This window comes from Pimephales promelas, chromosome 10, assembly GCF_988280905.1.
Source record: "Pimephales promelas chromosome 10, fPimPro1.hap1.1, whole genome shotgun sequence".
NCBI classification, from domain to species: Eukaryota; Metazoa; Chordata; class Actinopteri; order Cypriniformes; family Leuciscidae; genus Pimephales; species Pimephales promelas.
The window spans coordinates 29,528,556-29,552,313 of record NC_142778.1 but is presented as its reverse complement, the minus strand read 5'-3'; the positions used below and the strand labels follow the sequence as shown (position 1 = coordinate 29,552,313).

The window sequence follows — 23,758 nt, the reverse complement described above, 5'->3', positions numbered from 1 at the left end:
AGACGCCCCTGTTAGAGCATGAAGCACTCCATACAGTTTTGCTACTCAGTGTGCAGTTGTCAGCAACTGAGGCGCTTCCAGGACAGTAAAGAGCACATCTTTCATCCAGCCACATGCCTCATAAAAAACCTTCTTAAACAGACCAAAATGAATAAAAGTATTAACAAAAAAGTGAATAAAAAAATACCATCCAAAATGGAAAAGTTTGTAATTGTAATTACATAACCTTTGGAAGAAGGTACCTTTTTTCAGCTGTATGTTCTCGAAATAGTAAGTGGACTCATTCCTGGAGTTAAGGTTGCTATACCGGGGAATGGAAAGTAAACACACGGAGAGATGAGAGACCTCTACGATTTCTATGGGAAAGGACAACCGAAGTAGTGGCACTTCACTGAGCGCATGGAAAAGGCTTCGGCCAAGTGGAAAAGAGGGACACGTGTCTTTCAGTGCGAGACCTGAGAGGGGAGAATTTGGAAAGAGAGATGAGAAGGAAGTGGGAAATACAAGGGGAAAGAGAGGCAACGTGACCTGACATGAACTCAGGCAAATGTGGATGATAAACAAGGCACCACAGCTTATTTCTGTGTCTATTTGTTTAGCATTTCTTTGTTTAGAGCACTATATATGGAAAAAGAAGTGCAGCGCTGTGGAAATGTTGTGCTGTTGAGTAAATGAGCAGTAGATGTTAATTTAGGAAGACGTATGGGAGACAAGTGAAGTAGTTTGACTTTTAAAGGTGAGGGTTTTTCCATATCTATTTCATGCTTTCCCATATTTGTAAACAGCCAGATCAGGAGAGAATATCAAATGAAATCCGTCATATGCTCGGCAGACCAGCAGGGTCTGTTCAGGGTAAGTCCTCATTGTAAGAACATGATTCCACTGCCAGACATGGCCCCAAACAGAGCCGCACATCTGGGGTATCAGCTGGCCAGCAGCCCCCTAAAACTCCTGCCTGCTTCCCCTTCATGCTCAGTCAATTGTAATGCCTTCGGATCTATATCTCACAACAGAGGTCAGTGCAGGGCTCAGTGACTGATGGCTACTATCCATATCAAAGCAAGTTTTAAAGCTCTTCCTTGCCAACAACACACGGCACTCAATCAAACCAAACTTACACTTGGGCTGGTTACTGTAACTTTATTTCTATGGACCCATAATCTTACACAGATTTTTTGAGTCAACATGCAAAATTGAGTCTATTTACTATTTATTCTATTTATTTATTTACATGTCTAACTGCATGCTTCTGTTCTTATTCTGAACGATCCATCAATGAACAGTGTACAAAATAGTTTTTCTTTATCATTTTTAAGCAGAATGTAGTAAATTGTTCTAACTATGAAACAATAAAACACTCAGGCTAACATTAACTAACATTAACTATGCATTAAAATAGTATATTAATGCATTAACTAACATTAAATAGTTTAAGATTATTGTAAAGTCTTACCAATATCCTGTTTCACTCTGAAATACATCACGGATCTGAATGGCAATTTGCGTTAACTGTAAATTTCAGTATTACTGTGTATGTACTGTAGTACTGCGATGTTTGACTTCAGCATTGGAAGGCAAGTGTAACATTACCGATACGTTGCCACCTGTTCTAGCAAAACATTACACAAAGAAGACAACATTCCTCCGCCCAGGCGAGCAACCACCAAGAAAAGGTGTTAAAACCAATTCTCGCCCAGGAAAACTGGAAGCTGCTAGGGACACGAAAATGCTGGCTGATCTTGATCAACGGCTTATTTTTCCACCTGAGACCACTAACCTCCGTTTTGTTCTTCCATCATATTTAACATATTTTTTAAAAATTATAAAATATTTTCCTGACATTTCAATGGTTTTATCAAACTTATGGGGACATTAAAAACAAATATCACCACCGGACATTACTTTTGGCCAGTACTGTATTTGCAAGCACCAGGTATTCCATCACATACCAGTTTTGAAGGCATCATAGATGATCTGTTGTAATAATCTGACCTCATTGGTCTCACTATTTGGCACTATCCAATCAGATTCGCAATATGGGTTCAGTAAGCATGTGCACCACAATTTGGAGCCTTTGTCCCATTTGGCACTATCCAATCAGAATCGCAATATGGCTTCAGTGAGTCTGTGCACTAACATTTGCATTTGAAGCCTATGTCCCAAATGGAACCAAGCCCTTGTGATCTTCCTCTAAGTCCACATTTTCGTGACGTTATTCTGCTTAGACTTGTGGGTAGAAGTTTACCGCGGAGATCGCGGGCTAATTTTGAAAAATTTCTCCAATAGCCCAAGCATACATACAGGCCTATATAATAGTGCATAGAACAAATTCATAAGGGGAAAAAACTGTAAATAATAAATTAGCTTCATTGGAGATTACATCCGAGTCAATGAAACGGAGGGAAGTAAGTAGGGAAGGGCATAAAAAATGGAGTTAAATGGAAATGGGTTTCTAAATGGAACCCTAAGCCCTCGTGATCTTCCTCTGAGTCCACACTTTAGTGACATAATGCCGCTTTGACTGTAGGGTAGAAGTTTTTCAGGTAGAAATTTGCTGGCTTGGCAAAAATGCGCATCAAGAGTGCATATCGCACACAAAGCACACTTCTGAAACCTAAAATGTCAAATTAGACACCCTATGGTCTAGTCTAGTGGACTTAATGTCCATGCGCATGCGGCCGCCATTGTAAGTTCAAGTGTGCCTTTTGTGTCTTTAGAAGTTTGAGATTTGCACTGTGAAGCACTTCAAAGCAGACTTGCTGTTGTCATCACTGTCTTCCATCAATGTTTTTGTCAGAGCTGATGAAAATAATTCATCTGCAACATTGAAAATGAGAAGCACCTTGAGCGATGGATTCAGCATACATTCTCTATGGTATCAGGGAGTTTATGAGGATATCTGTCAGCAGCACTACAGTGATATTCCTTAGGCTACATTCAGGGTGATGAAACATGTCTTCTTTGTGAGCAACTCAACAAGTTTTTGGTCTCTTAAACATTAGTATTATAGATGGAATTCATGTAAGTCTTTTAAAGGTTAAATGTTTAGGCTACATTGCAAACCATTACATAAATGATGATGTAACAGAGTTGAAGACATGGTCCGTGTGATTGATTCTCGTAAACTTCATTATAGTAACACAGAAAATAAAAGTTTGCGCACGAGCACCTTCACCATAGATAAATTAGCCTATAGCGCATTCAATAAAGAAATATTTCTCTGTAGAAATACACAAGATCTCAGTCCTTCTCTCTCACCAACCGGCTTTTATCCGGTCTCCCCACGCCAATCACTGCAATCAGAAACAGGTGTTCGCCATTTTGCACTTGACCTACTTACTTACCGCTCGGCTCCACCTCCCACTCTCCCACCACGCCCCCTCAATACAGATGAACCAATTTACACACATTAAGTAGGGCTTCAGGCAGAAAATTTGACAAGGACCAATAATGAAAAAAAAATGTACAACAATAACATTAAATAATATTATTAATAATATTATAAAAAACGGCAAGCCAGTTATAATTTAATACAACTAAATTCTTGTAGGCCTACTGGATGAACTAATCACTGACATAATGTTGTCACGATCTCATTTAGTTAATTTCCATGGACTTTTAGTTTGTTTCTCTTCAGTTACCAGTTTCCTTTGTTTCCCGCTAGTCATTAGTTGTCATAGACACTCAATCATCATCACAACTGTTCATTATTTTGTCTTTATCACCGTGCATTTAAGTTCCTCTTGCTGTTGTCCGGTATTGTTGTGTGTTTGGTTCTACATGCTGTTACGTTGCCTGCTCTTTCTCTGTGGATTATTTTTTGCATCTTTATCATCATCCTATGGACAATGCACGACAAATACACCACAGTTCGGTTCCATGTTTATTTCTTGACTTGAATTTCTAAAACTTGAAAATTTCAAATAAGTCATAACCGAGATTAATCTAGAAACCGAGAAAAAACTGACTGAGCGAGTTTGATTCAACTAGTTTTTGAAAAGCTTCATCTTGATTCAAATCAGTATTCATAAAAGTAGGCAAAAGTACATTAATGACATATACTTCCAGTGATATTGTACACATTCATGGATAATTTACTTTCCCATGATGCTATAGGAGAGGAGTTGTACAGTACATGGACAACTATAGGTCACATGACAATAACAAGATGCTGAATGTATGTCCGGATTACATTCATACACATCGATACTCTATAGAAGTACAAAGTTTCTTAATGGCCGTGAAGTACACACCTTTCAATTACCTACTCATAGAGTATGCGATTTCATATACAGCCATTGTTCTTCCAATTGGGCATGATTTCTCGTGTTGTTTCGTTGGCACATAATGAGATGATATCTGGTGAAACAACATTTGGAAGCACACAATGGTTTCTCGGTTACATTTAAAAGCTTTTTATAGCATTTGTGTCCATTTTAGTTGCAGTCTTGGCTTTGTATAACAATTATATACTATAATTTGAGACTTTTGTAAGGCTTTAGAAGGAAATGAAGATGCTGGGAAAGGAAGCTCCAGAAAAAAAAAAAAAATGTAATTGGACTTTTAATGGACATTTGACTTCAGAGACAAGACCAAAAGGGAAACAACTCTTATTGCTCTTTTTCTTAGAACCATGTTGAAATACAGCTGACGGGACATGAGATTGTACATTTTAATTACAGACAATAAATAATACAATGGAGGAGCAGCTACTCTGAACATGTTTTTGGGAGGAAGGTAAACCTCTTCTTCTGTTCTCACCACACAGGTGCTGCATACCCTGAGGAGCTTTAAAGAAATAAGGATGTTGCTTTCGCTCCTTTTGTGTCTGTAGCACACAAAAACTTCCCTACACTGAGTTTTGTTTAGCGGTTGTGCGAAGTACAAAACAACACAAACCACATCCTAGGGCAACGCCTGGCAGTTGAGCAGCTTTTTCCCTTTTCAGCAACACAGGTCTCACTTAATCAGTCGTGCTAAAGTATGCTTTTCATCTCTAATATACCAGGGCACTTTTTAACCACTGTGAAAACCCTCCTCTCTTCATCCAAATGCCTTTGGGAGAGTAGAGCTATTTTCATGCTGTTAGAAGTCATGATCTTGTAAATAACAAAGTGCTGGGGTGGTTTAAGAAAAAGGAGACCTTTGTTACCTACCTCTTGTCTGCCCCGACAAAGTGAAATTAAGTTATTCAGTTTCAAACCTGCGCCCGAACCAGACAGAGAGAGAAAAATCTCTTTTGTGCTCCACAGAAGAACCTCTCTCCATCCTGGTCTCTCTTTTTTTTTTTTCCTCGCATCTCCCTTTCACGCAGAACAAGGGTTGACAAGCTCTTGTCGTCCCTGGCTGGTTCTAGAAAGATCCAACAAAAGCCCCCTTGTTCCTGACTTACTCCTGTCAGACAGTGCACTTTGATATTAAAAACTCTGGAGCGAGGGAGGGAGAGTGGGGAGTGACGGAGGGAGTGAAAAGATGAAAAGGATGAAAACAAACTCCTACTGTCTCCTAAGCGGGTGTCTGTAGGTGTAACCCCATAATGGACTCACAAATATTTGTCCAGTCAAAACAAAATAAAAATGGCTCTTTGACATTTTATAAAGTGGGCTTAGTCAGCTGCGACCTATATGTCTCCTCGTAGCAAACACCTTCTGAAACCTGCAACACTGATGCCATTGACACATACAGTACAGTACCCACCGGGACTTCATCGGGTATCGCACCCTGACATCTACACGGTCGGCACTAAAATACCTCATACACTGCAGCAAAATGTAACATTGTAACTTTATAAATGAGGTGGCACAATATTCTGAAAGGGGCTAAGGCTAAATATAATAGTCTTAAAAAGTGTGCCATCTAAATGTGCTTATAGGGATAGTTCGTCCAAAAATGAAAATCCTGTTTACTCGTGTCGTTCTAAAAGGAGCTGTATGCCTTAGTGTTATTAATCAGTGGAGACAGTTTTAAAAAATGTTCATCCAGTCGTCCCAGTTGCATAGTTCGCCGATGCTAGGCTAGCACGAGTCAACGGTAACTTTTAGCATGCCATTAAAAACAGTTTTACCCACTCCACAGTACACCGAAAGCAAATCAATTATAACGCCAGACTATTGATGTAAGTGTCTGTTGTTAGAAATCAAACCATCCTTTAATGGCATTGCAATAGTTATATTGTTTTACCTATATTTATTAGCACAGTCTACAGCAGCGGCGGAGTGATATGAAGTTACCAAGGCAACCGAGAGAGCCGGTCCACACGACAATCACACAAGTGTATTCACCTGCCGCTGACACTCATCACTACAGAAACAGAGTATAATTTATCATAGACATATACACTAGACCTCACCTTGGCTACGGCAGTTCAATGGAACGAATGCGTCAATAGAGCCGCCATCTTGAAACAGGGGAGCCCCTCCACTTTAATGCATCAGTGTCAATGTAGTAGACACAGGTCTAACGGAAATAAAATCACCATAAATCATCATGAATGCGATTTTTCTTGTTTTTTTGGTTTGTTCCAACGGTCAGACATGTATTTATCATTGATTCCAGAAAGAACTTTTTTTTTTTTTTTTTTAAACATTCTTCCTAGTTCAGATTTCATCCGTGAACATCATACGCTGCACAAAATTCCGCCACCATCAATGAATTCGAAGTAAAGGCAGAGATTGCAGCCTTACCTAGCTACTTCCTATGACAAGACCCCTGTTCCAAGATGGCGGCGGTTTTGACGCATGCTTAGAACCCCAAGGTAAGGTCTAGTGTATATGATAATTTATGATGTGTTGTGAGAAGACGTGAGAGTGCGCACGCAAACCTAAAGGAGACAGGCGTTTATTTTGGGACTTCTATTATTTGAAGTTTTACGGTACGTTAGTTACACTGTCACTCTACACAATGCATTGAACTGTTACGTATTCTCCACTAACGTTGTCAGTGTTGATCAATCAGTTATGAAAGGGCTAGCTTCATTAGCTAGCTAGAGTAACCTAACAAAATATATTACCTGTACATCTGTAGCTGTTGATGCATCTGGAAATACAGCTGGAACTGCATTCCTTGTCATAAACCTGTGACCGTTTCGATTAATGGTAAAGTCTCTGCCGGTGTCGCAGAAATAATGCAAAGTTTAATCCTTTCTGGATCTTCAAAAGGAAATTTGTGAAAACTTTGCGATAAACATTTATTAGGTTTGTTCTTGCAATTACCATGCTTCCTTCGTTTACCTCAACTAAGCTAGCTAGACGTCCCGACTGTCATCATGCGCTTCTGTTCTGTGTTTACTTTTTGACGCAGTAACGTTACTACTAACCGGAGTGAAGTAAAATTCCGCCGCTGCTGAGGAGCTAGATCCTGTAAATGTAATGCAATCATTGAGATGAAAAGGAAAATTTGACATCAAAAGTCTGGTGTTATAATTTATTTGCTTTTGGTGTACTGTGGAGTGGGTAAAACTGGGAACTTCAAATGGGACGACTGGATGATTTAAAAACAAAAAACAAAAAAAAAACTACTGTCTCCACTGATAAATAACACTAAGGCTCACTTGGAAATGAGGGCCGATGTCCGAAATTCTGAACCACCCGTTTAAGAATGTGGCTAACCAAACAGTTGATGGACCCCATTGACTTCCATAGTATTTTCCCCGCATCCTATAGAACAGATATAGGCTGTTAATATACACATTTTGTACTGTGTTTTTTTATATATAAACGTATAGGGCACCAAACATCTATTTTGTTTAGTATCTGAAGGCAATGTTTTTAAAATGCCAAGTGAAGTCACCATCTCAAGACACCTTTTTGAGTCAATGGCCTTCCATATTTCTACTGTAATTATGACAATGCTTCTTGCTTTCAAACTTTTGAATGAACAGAAACTGGGACTGTTGATACATTAATTTGTGATTACAGAAAATTCAAATCATTCTGTATGTTCTTCAAGAAACATCGAGGGCAAAACATTTTTGTGTGTATATGTTTTTAACCACTTTTTAAACCACATACAAAGACTGACAATAAATAAAACGCATGAACATGTCCTGTTTAAATAGCCCGCTTGCTGATCAGAAACATAATTTTACTACATTGTAAGTGAATTGCGAAGAAATAACCTCAGTATAGAATATCAAGCATTATGAAATAGACACGATTTTCACTTCAAATTAAATCAAACAATTTACTACTCCAAACTGGTTTGACACGACATGGGCTTCACATCAGGACAGTCACGTTATAGATGCTGGACTTCCTGTTGCACAGTTGACTGGTTGTGTGAACAGCGGAGAAGCGTGTTAGGAAGACAGGCTGCACACTTTCCAAACAGCAGCAGCAAGTCTGAGCATGCAGGACTCTCAGGAAGAATGCAGAGGCCCGCTTGTCTCCCTCTCTCTTCTCAGGCGCCTGCTATTATACTGACGCTGGAATAGCCTCTGGGCAGTTATTACTGCATTTATATTAATAATCTTGCTTCATTTTGTTCGCACAAGCAGAAGAAAACACAGACATAAGGGGAATGCCGACAGCGACGAAATGTATGCAAACACAAGGAAAAAAATTAATTCATATAGGCAAAAAGAAAAATGCACAACACTCTTCAGACAGATTTGCTAATGTTATTTTAAAACCGTATTAAATATTTTTAGGGCTGTCAAGCGATTAATCGCATCCAAAATAAAAGTTCGTGTTTACATAATATATGTGGGTGCACTGTATAATTATTTTCTATAAACACACACAAATGGTTGTATATATTTAAGAAATATTTTCATGTATATACTGCATATAGATTTATATATACGTTATATTATTTATAAATATAGATATTTATATATAAATAATATTTTTTCTTAAATATACATGCATGTGTGTGTATTTATATATATATATATATATATACAAAATAATTATACACAGTGCACCCACATACATTATGTAAACACAAACTTTTATTTTGGATGCGATTAATCGCGATTAATCGTTTGACAGCCCTAAATATTTTATTTTTTTGCTAATAGCAAGTTAGCCTTCGCATAGTTACGCTAAATCATAAATCAGAGATAAACTACCACTAAAAAAATGTGGCGTCAGTAAGATTTAAAAATAAATTCAACAAGGTCACATTAAGTTGATAAAAAAGTGAAAGTAAAGATAATGTAACAAAACTCTTTCCACTTCCACTTTCCAAAAATATTTAGCAGCACAACAGTTTTCAACATTGATAATAATAAGAAATGTTTCGTTCGCTGAAGGATCCCGTGACACTGAAGACTGGAGTAATGATGCTGATAATTCAGCTTTGCCATCACATATTTTTTTCTTTTTAAATACCTTAAAATAGAAAACTATAATGTTATCAGATAACAAATGTTATTTTTACTATCACACCGCTCTGTTAAGTGCAATGTTGTGTGGGTTTCGGAGCAACGCGCCTGTACATGCCACATATTGAGCCCTAGGTTAAACCTGCTATCTCTTACCTGCAGGGTCATTCCTAATAGGGATTCTTGGCCTTGTTAATGACTGTTTGAACATCGTGAGCGCCGTCATCCCTGTCAGACTGCCGCCACTCGTACCTGCAGCCACAGGCGAGGGGAAGAACGCTTACATAAATCTCCCCACAGGAATCCGTGAGAACCAGGCCAGGAACAGCCCATGTTCCTGTGACACATGACACTGGGGTTCTTTTTTTTTTGTCATTCGAAGGTTGTACCTGCGAGTTTAATGATATACATTCTACAGACATCAGTCTGTGAAAATGTGTGTTAGGTTTAAAAACTAAACCGCCATGGAAAGGGCCAGATGGAAACACTTCGCTGCTCCTTGTCACTTTAAGCAGGTCTGCAAAGCTCACCAATGACATGTAATATATTCCTCCAATAACCTGCCTTAACAACCTCAAGGTCTCCATCAGGCCAAGACCTGATTACAAACTCCAGCCGTTTGAAATTCATGTAATGCAATTATCATATGGCCAATTTTCAGAATGAAGCTAACAGAAAAGCTTCTGTCAGTAAATGCAGCACACATGAAAAACATTGACCTGTGCATTTGGTTCTTTTCCCCCCATCTTACCTTTCCCTCTCATTCACTTGTCCCCCTTTCCGTCCCCCAAACCTCAGGTCTTTACTCCCAGGCGCTGACAGAAGTTAGCATTCATAGTCAATCAGTTCAGGCCTTAACAGGGCAGAGCTGACAGACAGGTCCAGATTAAGGCCTTAAACAGCCTCCAGTAGGATGGCACAAGACAAGCAAAGCAGTCAGGAGCTCCGGCAGTCTCAAAAGCTCAAAACGCAGTCAAACAAAAGAGAGAGGAATGCGAGCGGGGGCTTCGGTTACACAGCGGCTCAGGAATAAGACAGGTTATTAACACAGGGAGCTGCCAGAGCCTTTTAAAGCCTTCAGCAGAATTTTTTGTTCAAGTTTGGGGGCCCTGGGTTCCTCCGATGAAGATACGGCTGAGTAGAGGCGCACAAAGAGAAGGATAAGCCCATATCCTCACCTTCTGCTCTTTACTTTGTGAAATGATGTATCTGAACAGGCAATAATCATGTCAGAGAGTGAAATAGTGAAGCGTGCTCTTTGCATTAAACTGTAATGCTGAACTTATGTCGATTCAAATGAAGCAATAGCAAGCAAGTGTATTGTTGTAAATATCAGACAAGGAAATCATTTTTACCTTACATTTTAAAGACAAGTTATTTCCTCCATTTTTTGCGAAAACCAATCCAAACGAAGTGAAATAATAAACCGTCACGTATCTTCAAGCAACAAACAGTAGTGTTTTGTTTCTTAATCTGTGATTTATAATGAATCATAATACATAAAGGTGTTCTGTTGGAAATATTTTTGTATAACCAATACCCAAAGTTAATGTATTGTAATACATGTTTATTAATCAGGCCAAACTACATTTGACATCTTAATGAAACATAGTTATATGTAAACAATACGATTTAAACACTAATTCCAACAGAAACTAAATTGCTGGGTTGTTTTAACCCAACTTTGGGTCAAATATGGACAAACCCAGCCATTGGGTTAATTTTTTAATTACATTTTTAACCCAATGTTTGGGTTTGTCCATATTTGACCCAAAGTTGGGTTAAAACAACAAGGCATTTTTAGAGTGAAGTGATTTAAACTCAATGAGTCAATGATTCAATGACTCGCTCATAAACACAGGCTCATTTGAAATCACTACTACACTGTAAAAACCTATTAGTTCAGTTTACTGAATGAAACTAAAGGGGGTCGCACACCGGGCGTGCAGCGCAGCGCCGCGTCGCGCAGCGCCATGTCTTCAAAATTCGAACACATTATTCTCTATGTGTGTACACACACCGGCGGCGCCATTCGGCGTCTGTCCGCGCCGCCCAGCTACGGCTCAGGACCGTGTTCAAAACCCTGCCGCGCAACAGAGCGCCATTTGCATAGTTTTATCAAACATAGCCTTTTTAAATCCATTTTTCAATAGGTACTCTATCATATTAACCATACACTAACTGGGTTATTATTATTATTAAGTAGCCTAGCAGTCTAAACCCATCAGTGCGAAATATTAATGCATGCGATGTAAGGTTTGCCTCACGTGGTTCACGGTCGTGTAGAGCCACCTATTGGAATTACCAGGTCACAACACACTTCAGGTACTTTCTGTAGCGTAGCAGTGGAGCGAAATGGACGAAGAAAAACTCGTCAATGAAGTAGGGAGTAGTATGAAGGAGTAGGGAGTAATCAATGAAGTAGTTGCCTAGACAACGGATAACGTTACAACAAAATAACTTAACAAGGTGATAGACACTTTTACTTGGTTAATAACGTTCAAACATCAGCTATTTTATTCACTTAACATAAAAAATATATATAATACATCCAGTTTAAACTCACCCATTTTGCAGCTCTTGACTCCTACCAGGAGTTGATTCAAAACTGAGCTCGTGCGAATAGAATTTGCGCGTCCGGTGTGCGATACCTGTGAATTGTTCTAGACGTGGCGCGACGCGGCGCTGCGCTGCGCGCCCGGTGTGCGACCCCCTTATGGGAACGAGTTTGCATAATAAAATAAAGTAAGCATAACTTAATTGCATCAAGTTATTCTTACTTAATCCATTTAAGTTTTGTCAACTTAATTCTGTCTGTGATCTGCAGGAATTGTACTCCCCGAGTGCATTGCGGCATGAATAAATGAATTGCTTTGTTTTTCTATTTTTGGCTTTATTTTACCATTATAATTTCATTTACTATCGTTATTGGGGTTATACTTAAAAGAGTATACTTAAAAATACTTAATACTTAAAAAAAAAAAAAAACCTGACCAAAACTTACTCAAACCAATTGGTACTCAAACCAGTCAAGTAATGTTTACAAGGTTTTTCTGAGTAACGAAGGCATAGCATGCAAACAGTACAGATTACGAAGAAATTTTAAGTAAGTTCAACAAATTATTGGACATTAAGTGAAGTTAACAAAAAAAATTCTTACTAAGAACAATGTTTGATTTTACAGTGGCCGAAATATCAGCCAAATTTGTCCACTGGAACAAACTGTTGAATGATAATGATTATGTTAAGCTCAGAAATAAGAGTAGGTCTATGTTATTTCCTCTTTGGACTTGGTGTTGAATTCATTTTCAGAATGTAACATGTCAAGTACGGCAAGCTTCATCTTACATAAAAAAAAGGAATGTAAATATCTAAAATCTCCAGCAAATCAGCTGGTTTGGATGTTTAATAAACATCATCTGTTGCATCTAGATCCCTCTTGTTTCTCTGCCTAGAAGTCAGAAAATAGTAAAATAAACAGCATTGTTGCCTTAATCAAAGCCACAGTGTGGAAGGGCCTTGTCCTGCTCGCTCTCTCTCTCTCTCTCTTTCAATTACACACATACACACAGCAGTCCAGTAGGCACCAGCAGCACTTAAAGCCACTCCCGTGGTTTCTCTTACTGGATTCCTCAGAGTTTTAAGGGCACAAGCTTTTCCACAAATTAGACTAAAAGAACAGTGCTCTTTCTTTCCCTTCTTTTCTTCTTTCTCTCTTTCCGTTTCCTTCCTTCATGTAGTCCCTCAAATGCGATTGTTTATGACTTTCATGGCAGATACATGTGGTAGTGAGCCTGTTACTTGCAGTAATGAAATCAGTTTGAGACTCTAGACGTCTTCAGATGTTTACCACAAAATACAATTGCGTTATCTATAAACAATTGGAGTGTCTTAATATGATCGACTGTTTATTTAAAAAAAAAAAAAAACAGTGATTGAAGACTTTCTATAAAAATGCAACAGATGGGTGTGGCTACTGTGACTCAGATATCAGAATGATTGAAGAGGGCGTCCAACATCTGGAAAGTCCATGTGTGGGGGTTGGTCCCTGGGGCTCTCTGGACATTTACAGCCCAATTACAGTGGCTGCCTCTGGGCTCCTCTCTCTCATTACCCCTCTCCACAGCACTGCTCTGGAGCCTGGCCCTCATACCAGCTTCATTCTCTCCCACAGAAATGTCAAAGTCTGCTGCACAAAATAAACCCTCCACAGACTAATGCAGAGTAATTCGCCTCTTACAATACTGTAATTATATGCTGGATATCATACGAGTGTGCGTCTGTGGATTTATGAAAAGGACTACTGCGTGTGTGCGTCAGAGTATTGAAATGCAGTTGTTTATGAAGAGTATGTGTAGGGTTACATGCACAAATGAACAAACACACACATGCACACAGGTAATTTAGTGTGGAGACAGGCGGTAGTGTGTGCCCCTGGAATGTGTAACCTGACCTCTAAGCTGAAGCTGAATCTATTCACTCATCTTTTTTCTTCTGAGAAGGACCCAAAACCCCCCTTTTCCCCTCCACACACACACATGCACGCTCCTCCCGAGGTGAAGCTGCAAACAGCCGAGTTGAAAACCGCAATAAGAATATTATTTAAAGTCGGGAGGCACTTTCCTCGCGGGCAATTCTGCATGAGATACAGCCCGAGATAAAGACATGAATGAGAGCTACAACGCTGCTCTGTCTAATTCCCCTGCAAGAAGCACTTCAGATGTTTGGCAGCAGAAAACCAGGCTCTGTGATTGATTAGCTGGAGTAGAGAAAGAGGGAGGTATTCACAGAACATCTCTGATCTCTTCTGCTCCGCTGAAGTGTTCTTGAAGTTCTCCAGATTCTCCCAGTACTGAGACTGGAATCTTCAGGATATGCGATGAACGCACAAACTCACTAGTACAGAATTCTCACACCAAATTATTTGCAAGTACTAAGCTCCCGTAACTGTTGTACAAGTAATTTGCACAAAGATTGCATTGCAAAGCAGCAGAAGAGAACAAACTATTCTGCATATAACTTGCAAAAACAGGCGACGTGGACACCTATTGTCCCAAGAGGAGGAAACCCGACACAGGCTTGCCCAGGAGCCCGGGTCCGCAGAACCACCGTCACACTGGGCCAAACCTCAGCCTGGAATCTTGGAAAGGCAAGACAGTGTGACTGCATTTCCTGAGTCCACCCTATTTAAACTCACAATATGGAACATATTAGGAGGGAGAAGAGAGGGAGAGAGAGAGAGAGAGAGGTGGTTAGCATTGTACATTTTCTATTTAATAGGCCCCCTTGGAAAAAAAAAAAAAACTGTCTCTCTTACTGATGATAGGACAGGCTGGTAGACCAGCATAAAAGAAAAGCGGCTTGTTCACCCCAAATTAAAGCAGCATTACATTGTTTAAAATCAAGGAATGCTATGCCTTGTAAAAACAAACGGGACATGAGGGAATGTTGTGGCAAACGTGCATAGCAGAAGAGGGCATCAAAAATGACTTGAGCGATTTACATTCTCTTTTGTTTCGTTGTTTCTACCCACAATCCACATTGACAAATTTAGAACCAGCCGAAAACACTAAAACCTACTGAGTTTCCAAGTTTGCTGGTGCCTCATTATAATTTATCCTGAAACTTTTTTTAATCTGCACTGATTTTGATGGAAAATCAAATTGTGCAGAACAGATGTGGTCAAATATGTTAAATTTAGCTGAGATTGCTACAGTCTAAAATGAATATTATGAATGATTGGTGTTCAGATTCTGCAGAAATCTGTGTGCAGATTCTGTGTGTGTGTGTGTGTGTGTGTGTGTGTGTGTGTGTGTGTGTGTGTGTACACTGATCTGGAATGCTCTACAATTGATAAGAGTGTGTCAAACAAATAACACTGCACAAGATGAACACCGTAATAGTCTAATAGTATGAATTTTGGGTAATGTAGTATGCTTATAATTATTTTAACCTGTTTTTATGAACACATTTCTAAATTATATTACTTTATAATCAACATTTGTCAGTCCTCTCTGCTAAAAACTGGACCATATAACCTGGCATATCACTCTTGAAGAGTTTTATGCTTGTACGGTTCAGAATTCAGCACTACTTTTTTTCACTAAACCCATCTCAGTACATTCTGGGATTACTATGAGGCATAAAGGAGGTATAAGGCACGATGATTAAGTTGACTGTCTTTTGGAACAGCTTTTACACCAACTGAAGCCTTACAAGTCTACATTCTGTCTCTTGATTAATCACCCAATCAAATATAATAGCAACCATAAAAGGAAATTTACTGGAATCAACAACTGAACACAACACTGGGCCATTAGCCTATTTAGTGGATGTGATGCGCTGAAAATCTTCTTAAACAAAACATTCGGCAGATTCACAACAATTGCGTATTCACAAAAATTTGTTCTTACCGTAGAAAATGTTGTTGAATCCGGATTACTCAAATTAGCGCCCAAATCAATGGCTTTGTGACAGTACACAGGAGTAGTACCGGGATGACGTCTGAACCTGAAAGACAATATGCCAGTGGTTGGAGGTTTTCCTATTTGTTTTTTCAATTTATAGGCCAAGTCCAAAAAATCCAAAATGTTGACGATACTGACTTTTTTCCACAACGTAAACTGCACACACTCACACCCCAAATGTCTTATCAAGTTGCGTTTTATAAACGTACGTTTTCAAAAATAAACAACTGCTTTAAAATTCGCGTTTTCGGTAGGGTACATTTCCGTTGAAAAAACGTCTAATTATTGTAAATTTATGTTGCCTTCTTGTCTTTATATTAGTCACACGTTTTCACGTAATACGAATTTGGAAGTTCAGCAAACTTTAACTTTGGAATGCAGCAAAAAGTGCAAAACTTATTCACTTAAAATAGCATACGTAGTCTCCAGCATACTGTAGCCTACATAGCCTAAATATGATGAAGTGGAACGAAAAGTGCAACCGCTTAAAGGAGTAGTTCACGTTAAAAAAAAAACTTTTTCTGATAATTTACTCACCCCAATGTTATCCTAGATGTCCATGAAATTCTTTTTTTTTTTCCAGAAATTAAGGTTTTTGATGAAAACATTCTCGCATTTTTCTCCATATAATGCAGTGGTAACCAAACAGTTCAAGGTCTAAAAGACAGTTTCAGTGGAAACTGCAAACTGTTCAAATGGCTTTAAACGATTCCAGACAATGAATAAGAGTTTTATCAAGCGAAAAAAATCGCTCGTTTAAATAACAATGTTTAACTTTTATAAGTTCAAATGGTCGCCTTGCTCTGTTCTGTGATGCGCGTTCGTGACTCTCCTGTTCAAACACGTTTATCAAAATGAACAAATCTTTTTTCGTGTCATTGGGTTCATTCAACAAAAGAAATGAACAAATTGACTCGGGAAAAGATTCGTTCATTTTGATGAACGAGTTCGAACAGGAGAGTCAAGTTTTTTTTTTTAAAGTGAACTACTCCTTTAATAAAGCAAAAAGCAAGAGTTAATTGTTAAGGTCCTTGCACCAAGATAACTAACTAAAATGGGCCTACATAATCATACTTATGAGGATATGAAGTCCACACCACAACGATAACAACGCAGAGGAAAAATATTGTTATTGTTCTGTGAAAGGACGTTTAGTCAAGAATGATTGTAGGTACTTTTTTCATTGTATTCTATGCAAAAACAACACGTCAATGAGTGACCGACCAATGGTCTGTGGTGGACCAGCCACTATCCATATGAAAAACCACCTTTCCATTCTTTAAAACAAAAGTTCTGACAAAGTAATTTAAGTCTGATTCCATTTTAATGGAGCCTTGTCCCCTGGTAGGGGTTAACTGAAAAAAGGAATGCCTTTCTCATTCTTCAGAAAAAGGGGGGTCCTGGCCAGGTTTCAGGAGTAGGGACACGGCCCACTGTCATGGCTACATGCTGCTGAATGGGAAGATTGTAGTGGAATCAGGCGCAGCATCTCAGTGTTAAGAGAGAGAGAAAACATACTAATGTGCTCCATTTTCAACTAAGACCTAAAGACAATGAGTCAGTCTTTAAAATGCAAAAAACCAAACACAAACCCGAGTAGTTTACAAAGCCGGCCCATTGTATCAATGCTTGCGGCAACAAGGAAGCCCTTTAAAGGAAAAATTCTCAATGAAATTGTGCAGTGACTATAAATTATCAAAGGTCTTTAACATGGGTAAACAGCCAAACTGAAACCGCAAAACTAAACAAGGTCTATTGTGTGTGTGTGTGTGTGTGTGTTTTTTTTTTTGCCTAAAGAGAGAAGAAGGCTGTGAAGATGTACGGATGATTTATATGATCAGAAACTTGCCCAAGGCTGTGTGTGTGTGTGTGTGTGTTTAAGTGAGTGAGTGCATGCAATGGAATGAGAGTGCATTTGTATAACTAGTATGTAACTCTATGTATGTATGTATGTGTGTGTGTGTGTGTGTGTGTGTGTGTGTGTGTGTGTGTGTGTGTGTGTGTGTGTGTGTGTGTGTGTGTGTGTGTGCGTAGGGTGTGCTATGGCATTCTTCTAAGCTCTGTGGAAACTCACTAAAATAAATCCTGTGTGTACGTCAGTGAGGCCCCTCTTAACCCTGCAATTATAGATGGGAGGGAGGGAGCAGTGCAGGAACGTTGCTGCAGCAGTGCTCTCAAAACTACCTCAAACTTTCGGCAAAGGCATTTCACCTCTTGGATGAAACTCTGCAAGCAAGGTCAATTTGAACTCAAACTGAGCTGATATTGTCATAATATTACCCAATTGCCAAAAGATAAGCAAGACTCAGAGCGAACAATATGACAGGAAGATGGCATTTTTATCGAGCTCCATTATCTGGGGTGTGAATGATGCGCCTCAGCCACACCAAGGCATGTTAATCCAATCTTACGTTTCATAATAGGAGGGAACATCTCCGGCATTGTCTTCTCTAATACCCTTAGTGTGGTCTCACCTCCTGCTCTGTACATCCCCGAACCATCAAGCGTGAAAGCATGTGCGTGCATGTCCGTCTAACTGCTGTCAGGTGAAGTTCTGTAATTAGAGCGCCCTGAGCCAAGGTGAGAAGACTTCCGCAGGTCTCGCTCATGAGAGAGAGAGAGAGAGAGAGCGAACAGGAAGTCTTTCAGGCGCTCCGTGTAATCTTCTTCTATCGCCTGCCTTCAAATGTGCTATTACTCCTGTGTGTTTGTGCCGGCGCCAGATGTGCTGGGCTGGAGCAGGTCATCAACTGTAGCAGCGGCTACTGTGCAGTAACTGTGTGCTAACTGCTCCTTCACTCCCTGTCTGTCAGAGATAAACGTGGAGTTTAAGCCGTGCAGTGCAGTCTTTTTTTGTCAATTGTCGCAAAATCATGCATGACGCTATTCTATTAAGTTGCCGTTTTATTGTGGCTGTGTAAAGAGTGAGTGGTTCACAGGATGTGACAGCATGCTATAAAACAGAACACATTCCAGCACTTTATCATCAAACACACTGATAACAGCCTTGGGAATTACCTGGGAGTGGTGTAAGAGTGATTTTACAAGCATAAACCTGACCCCTTGATATCATTTCACATCTGGAATTCTCTCAACACATCAAGGATTAGAAGTATTATGATCTTGTAAAAATCAAGGGGTAAAGTGACATATAGTATGAAGAAAGGAAAAAGACCGTAATAAGAGCTTAAACAGATAAGGTTGTTCACCCAAAAATGAAAAATTCCCCATCATTTAGGCTACACACTCATCTGAATTACTTTTCTTTTTTCTTCTGTTGAACATAAAGCATTTTTTTTGTAAATGTCTTTTTTCAATGGTAACCAAAATGGTTTGAAAGTAAGTCCTACAGGTTTTTGATTGAATGTTTATTTTTCCGTCATGTTAATATTCATTTTCTGAAACCTGCCCACATTATCTCACGTGTTTTCTATTGAGTTTTAAAAGAGATTTTACGTCGCACACTGTGGCCATCAGACGTCTAGAAAATGTATTTCTAATGTATTTGAGACCAAATTATCAAAGCAATGCTGTCTATGTTACATTCTTGTTCTCACTGTAAGTCATCAAAATAAGGTAAGCAATTTATACAAGATTCCACTCATTTTTTTTTTAAGTTGAGAATTTAAGTAGAAATTACTTAAACATCCAAGTTGTTTGTACTTAAATTATTAAAGCAGCAACTCTTTTTTTTTTTACAATGATGTGGTGAGTCATAAAGTAAGTCTAAGCCATTGTTTAGTTTGTAGAAAGACAAACGTGGGTGGGTTCTGTGGGAACCTTTTAAAATAATACTTTAGATGTATACAATTATAGTATGTGTGTCAGCACTGCAACTGACTAATGCATAGGCAACCATCTGCACCATGGTGAAGAGATGCTAAAATTCAGGATAGGGAGAAAAACGTGAATTGGATTAGTACAAAATGTCCCTGCATCAATTAACTAAAGTAGGCCTATATAATCATACTACAATTCAAGAGGAGAAAACGGTGAATGTGATTTCACCAAGTACAAAATGTCCCTGGATCAACATCTTTGTCGATCCTGGAAAAACATTCCAATCAACCAATTAAATTTGAGGGACAAGTTTATGTCAAGTTTAGGCATGCAACTCGTCAGGTCATGTGCTTCTATTAGTGTTATTCACCTATCATTTCTGTCTCTAATTTAGGTACAAGTTGTGTGTAGGGTTAGGGGTAGGGATAAGGTTAGGACTATGTTTTCAGACAGGAAGGTTTTTCCAGGATCAATAAAAAATGTTGATCCAGGAACATGTCTTACTTGGCAAAATTACGGCGACCAGAAGAAAAAGACATACAAAAAGGTAAAAGAAATCTTGCATTTCAGATTACACACTCAAAAAAAAAAAAAAAAAATCCTGTATGTGGTTAATTCAGATTCTTTATAGGGGCGAGTCTAGAATCGGATCCATCGAGAATTTGTGCTGGAAGTAAAAGGCCTGGCTATGCGTTTCAGTTCATATTGTTTGTGACAAAAACAAATCCATTCTTAGTGTTTAGCATGTAATTACCCTGTATGCAACAGGGGAGCAGACTCAAGGAGGGAGAGCATCCTGCGGCCTATGAAATTCATTGAGGGTTTGGCAAGAAGCACGTCATAATCACAAAGCCTCCAAACTATGCTTAAAAGAAGTAGTCAGATGTAAACTTAGGACACTCAAGAGCAAGCATGAACACTCAAAGACAATTTTAAAAACACTTTTTTGAGACTTCATTTTTGAGACTTCATTGAAAAACTGGTTGTTAAAGAGCCCTTGACATCAAATTTGGAGTTGTTGTCTTTTAGGATACATGAAAAGTTTTCATTTGCGTTTTTTGCGTACAGACGACAACATTGTGAAAACGATCCCTGTTCGCACGGATCCACAAAAACGACTAAAATGCTGTATTATTCATTCATTATTCCAGGCCAGTAGATGGCGATGTCACTTTGTAAAGAAACACTACAAGCCTATAGAGTAAACGTAATAAGCATGCGAATGATGAACAAATTCACATTTTTGTAGTTTACGTAGAGACGATAACAATATATTTTTCAAAAACTTGCACTTTAAAACCCATTTTTGTTTTCAGGCCACCCAAAAAATAAAGAACGGCCAAAATGTATAAAAAGTTTTTGTTTTTTAGTTGAAAATGGTGTTGTGTAAATGTCCCCTTAAAAGCTATATGCACTCCTAAATATCAAAAGAGTAAAATTAAGACTCAGAAGAACATTTTAATGCTCAGACGTTTCTTATTATGTTCGCTTTTATGTTTGTTATGTTATGATTTCAGTACCAAGCATGAGAAAAACAAGTTGATTAATAGAAAATGATGAATAATACATTTGAAAATATCAATTAGGGAAGAGGGAGAAAGAACATTCTAATGAGTTTTTGCAAGGCACAAAGGCCACTGAACTGTACATTAACAGGGCAAACAAAATGGCGTGCTTGCTGGCCTTCACCAGCTCATAGCAGCTTAAGACATCTTTGGCAGCGAGAGAAACCCTGTTAATCAATACCATCCCTGAGGTAGTGGCACACTCGCAAAGCTGCTTACATGGCTTTTCCGTTTCTCATTCTCCTTTTCTTTCTCCCCCATCCATCCCTCTCTTACTCACTCTGCGCTGGAGCTGCTGAGGAGCAGGGCGCGTTTTAAGGCCTGGTAGCTTTCTCTCTCTCTCACTCTGGATTTCTCTGGACCTCACACAGGCCTGGTCTAATTAGGCCCCCTTTTGTACCCGCTGAGGTGCCTTGTGTAATCTGCGTACTATGTGTCTCAGGCTCTAGCCCTGCCCAGTATAATAGTCTGCCAGTTCCTCCCCGAGTGGTGATCCGGGCCCTCTTCCCATAAAGCAGACACAAAAGAGCAGGATAATGGCCCCCAGTTGCAGTTAGAGGAGCCACTCCTTTGGGTTGTTTGAACTCGGCACGGGGCTGGCGGCAGACAGCGTGTAGGGAGAAAATGCTTTGCTCTCTGTGTGAGATGGCAAAGCCGATGTTTAGTCCTCGAGCTAAATCGAAGAACAAACTGTTGCGAAGTAATTCCGAACAAAATCAGACCAACATGAAGTTTGTTTGGAGTTTGTTTCGGGACTTTTCTGGAAAAGTTCGCTCCAGCTGGTAAACACTTTCTAACACACTATTCAACATGACATCATGACTTTTGCGTAAACATACACGTCACTTTCGAGTCAAGTGGCGCGTTGTCTCTACGCATTTTGAGCTATCCACGTGTATGCGTGTATGTCTACGCCATTAACGTCCGAGTGATTCCGCGTGTCTGTACACGCCGTCAAATGTCCGCGCGAAACGAAGCAAAATGTAGCTCTACATCTGGGGAGCGATCTTTTTTTTCCTAGGATGGGAAGGGAACACTCATAAATGTCATTAACCCCAGTGACGGTTAGGTTTAGGAACGGGGTTGAGGTAAGTCATATCTTTTTTTTTTCCTACTATGGTAAGGGAACAGTCATAAATGCTATTAACCCCAGTGACGGTTAGGTTTAGGGACAGGGTTCGACGTAAGTCATATATTTATTTATACAGTAATAACGTTCAGTCAACGGCGTTCATAAACACGCTGAAAAGAGATTATGCGTCTTGATGGCACGCCAAAAATGGAAATACGAATTGGCGTGTCATACACACTCTACTTCATGAGATCAGTCTGCACTATTAATTGTGTAAAGATGCTTGCTTTAGGCCGGATTCACATATAGCGCCTAAAAACGCGTAGAAAACGCTGGCCGCCGCATTCTCCTATTTCCAAAGCGCTAGGGTGGTTGCGCTCCGGTTGGTTCTTGTCACGTAACCTACTGTGCGCTTATGTTGCGCTTGTGGTTTTCTGAAAAGTTGAGATGTTTTAATCTTGATGCGGCGTGGACACGCTTGGAAAAAACGCAACCGCGACCGCGTCACTTCCATTATGAGCGCATATAAAGCGCCTACATTTGAAATAACGAACTTGAGTGCGCAAAAGATCAACAGGCCCTTAGTCGCTATGATCAGATGCTTTCTTAACTACTGTTTTGTAACCGTTGTTATTTTTAATGTGCGTTCATTTTATCATCTAAGCACCGCTCTCAACAGTATAGCATTTCTCAGGCATTTCAAGCTTCTTTAACCCAAAAGCAAAGAATGAAAAAGAAAATAGCAGTAAGTATATCAGGGCCTTAGTCCATCGCCCCCTCCTCCTCTCTCCCAGCGACTTTGACAACCAACACCCACAATTAGAAAGGATGCCAGCTCTACCACATCCACCTTGGATGCAGTTTACTGGCCTGCGCATAGTTTCTTTTAAAGGTTTTGGTTTTGCCATGTGCATTCGTGGAGATATATCAATGAACTGGGATGGGAGCCATCACCTCCTCTCCTCGCAGAAGAAAGAAGCACAGCTGGGCCCATAAACCACTGACCATGGGCGCTGTGGAGGCTAGTCGGCTTGGAGCTGCAGGGACGGAGCAGAGATGAAGCCATGCTTGAGGATACATCATCTTCTCTTCAAAAAAACTCCTCCCTTCTTCAACATCGGCCAGCAAGGCTCTCAAGGACCTCAAGGAACTCTGGCTGTAACCTCCTCTTAACCAAACATGTAGACGTGAGCTTGGCTCCGCAGTGAAAACGGAGAATGGTGCCTGAAATAACTTTGCACCAGCAAAACGACCTCCCTCGGTTTTAAAATGTTAATTCCAGAGGTTTGAACAGTTTATAGAATGGCAGCCAATGCCCAAAGTCCCAGTTTGAAAATTCACTTTAAAAAGTGTGTATTTCTTTTCACCACACAGGGATGAGAGTTTGTTTCAACACCACGTCCTAACCAGGTGCGATTAGGAGGTTATTAATGTTTAATGTACTGTTATGAGGAGAAGAATTCTCAGCCAATCAGATTTCATGGTGGACAGAATGATGGCACAAAGTAGCATCTGGTTAGGACACAGTGTAAATTATAACTGAGGATAT

General features: G+C 39.5%; 1 long non-coding RNA gene across 2 annotated transcripts in view; it reads right to left on the bottom strand.

Moving 5' to 3' along the window:
- LOC120487811 (uncharacterized) overlaps nucleotides 1–18,581 on the bottom strand; it is a 28,947-nt gene extending 10,366 nt beyond the window's left edge. The window contains exons 1-2 of one of the 2 annotated variants that reach the window (XR_016145454.1): nucleotides 18,204–18,581; nucleotides 15,739–15,835 (exon numbers count right to left, since the gene is read on the bottom strand). This is a non-coding gene — a long non-coding RNA (uncharacterized LOC120487811). The remainder of the gene's footprint in view (nucleotides 1–15,738; nucleotides 15,836–18,203) is intronic. The other variant, XR_005624495.2, reaches the window with a different exon arrangement.
- Between the last annotated feature and the right edge of the window lie 5,177 nt (nucleotides 18,582–23,758).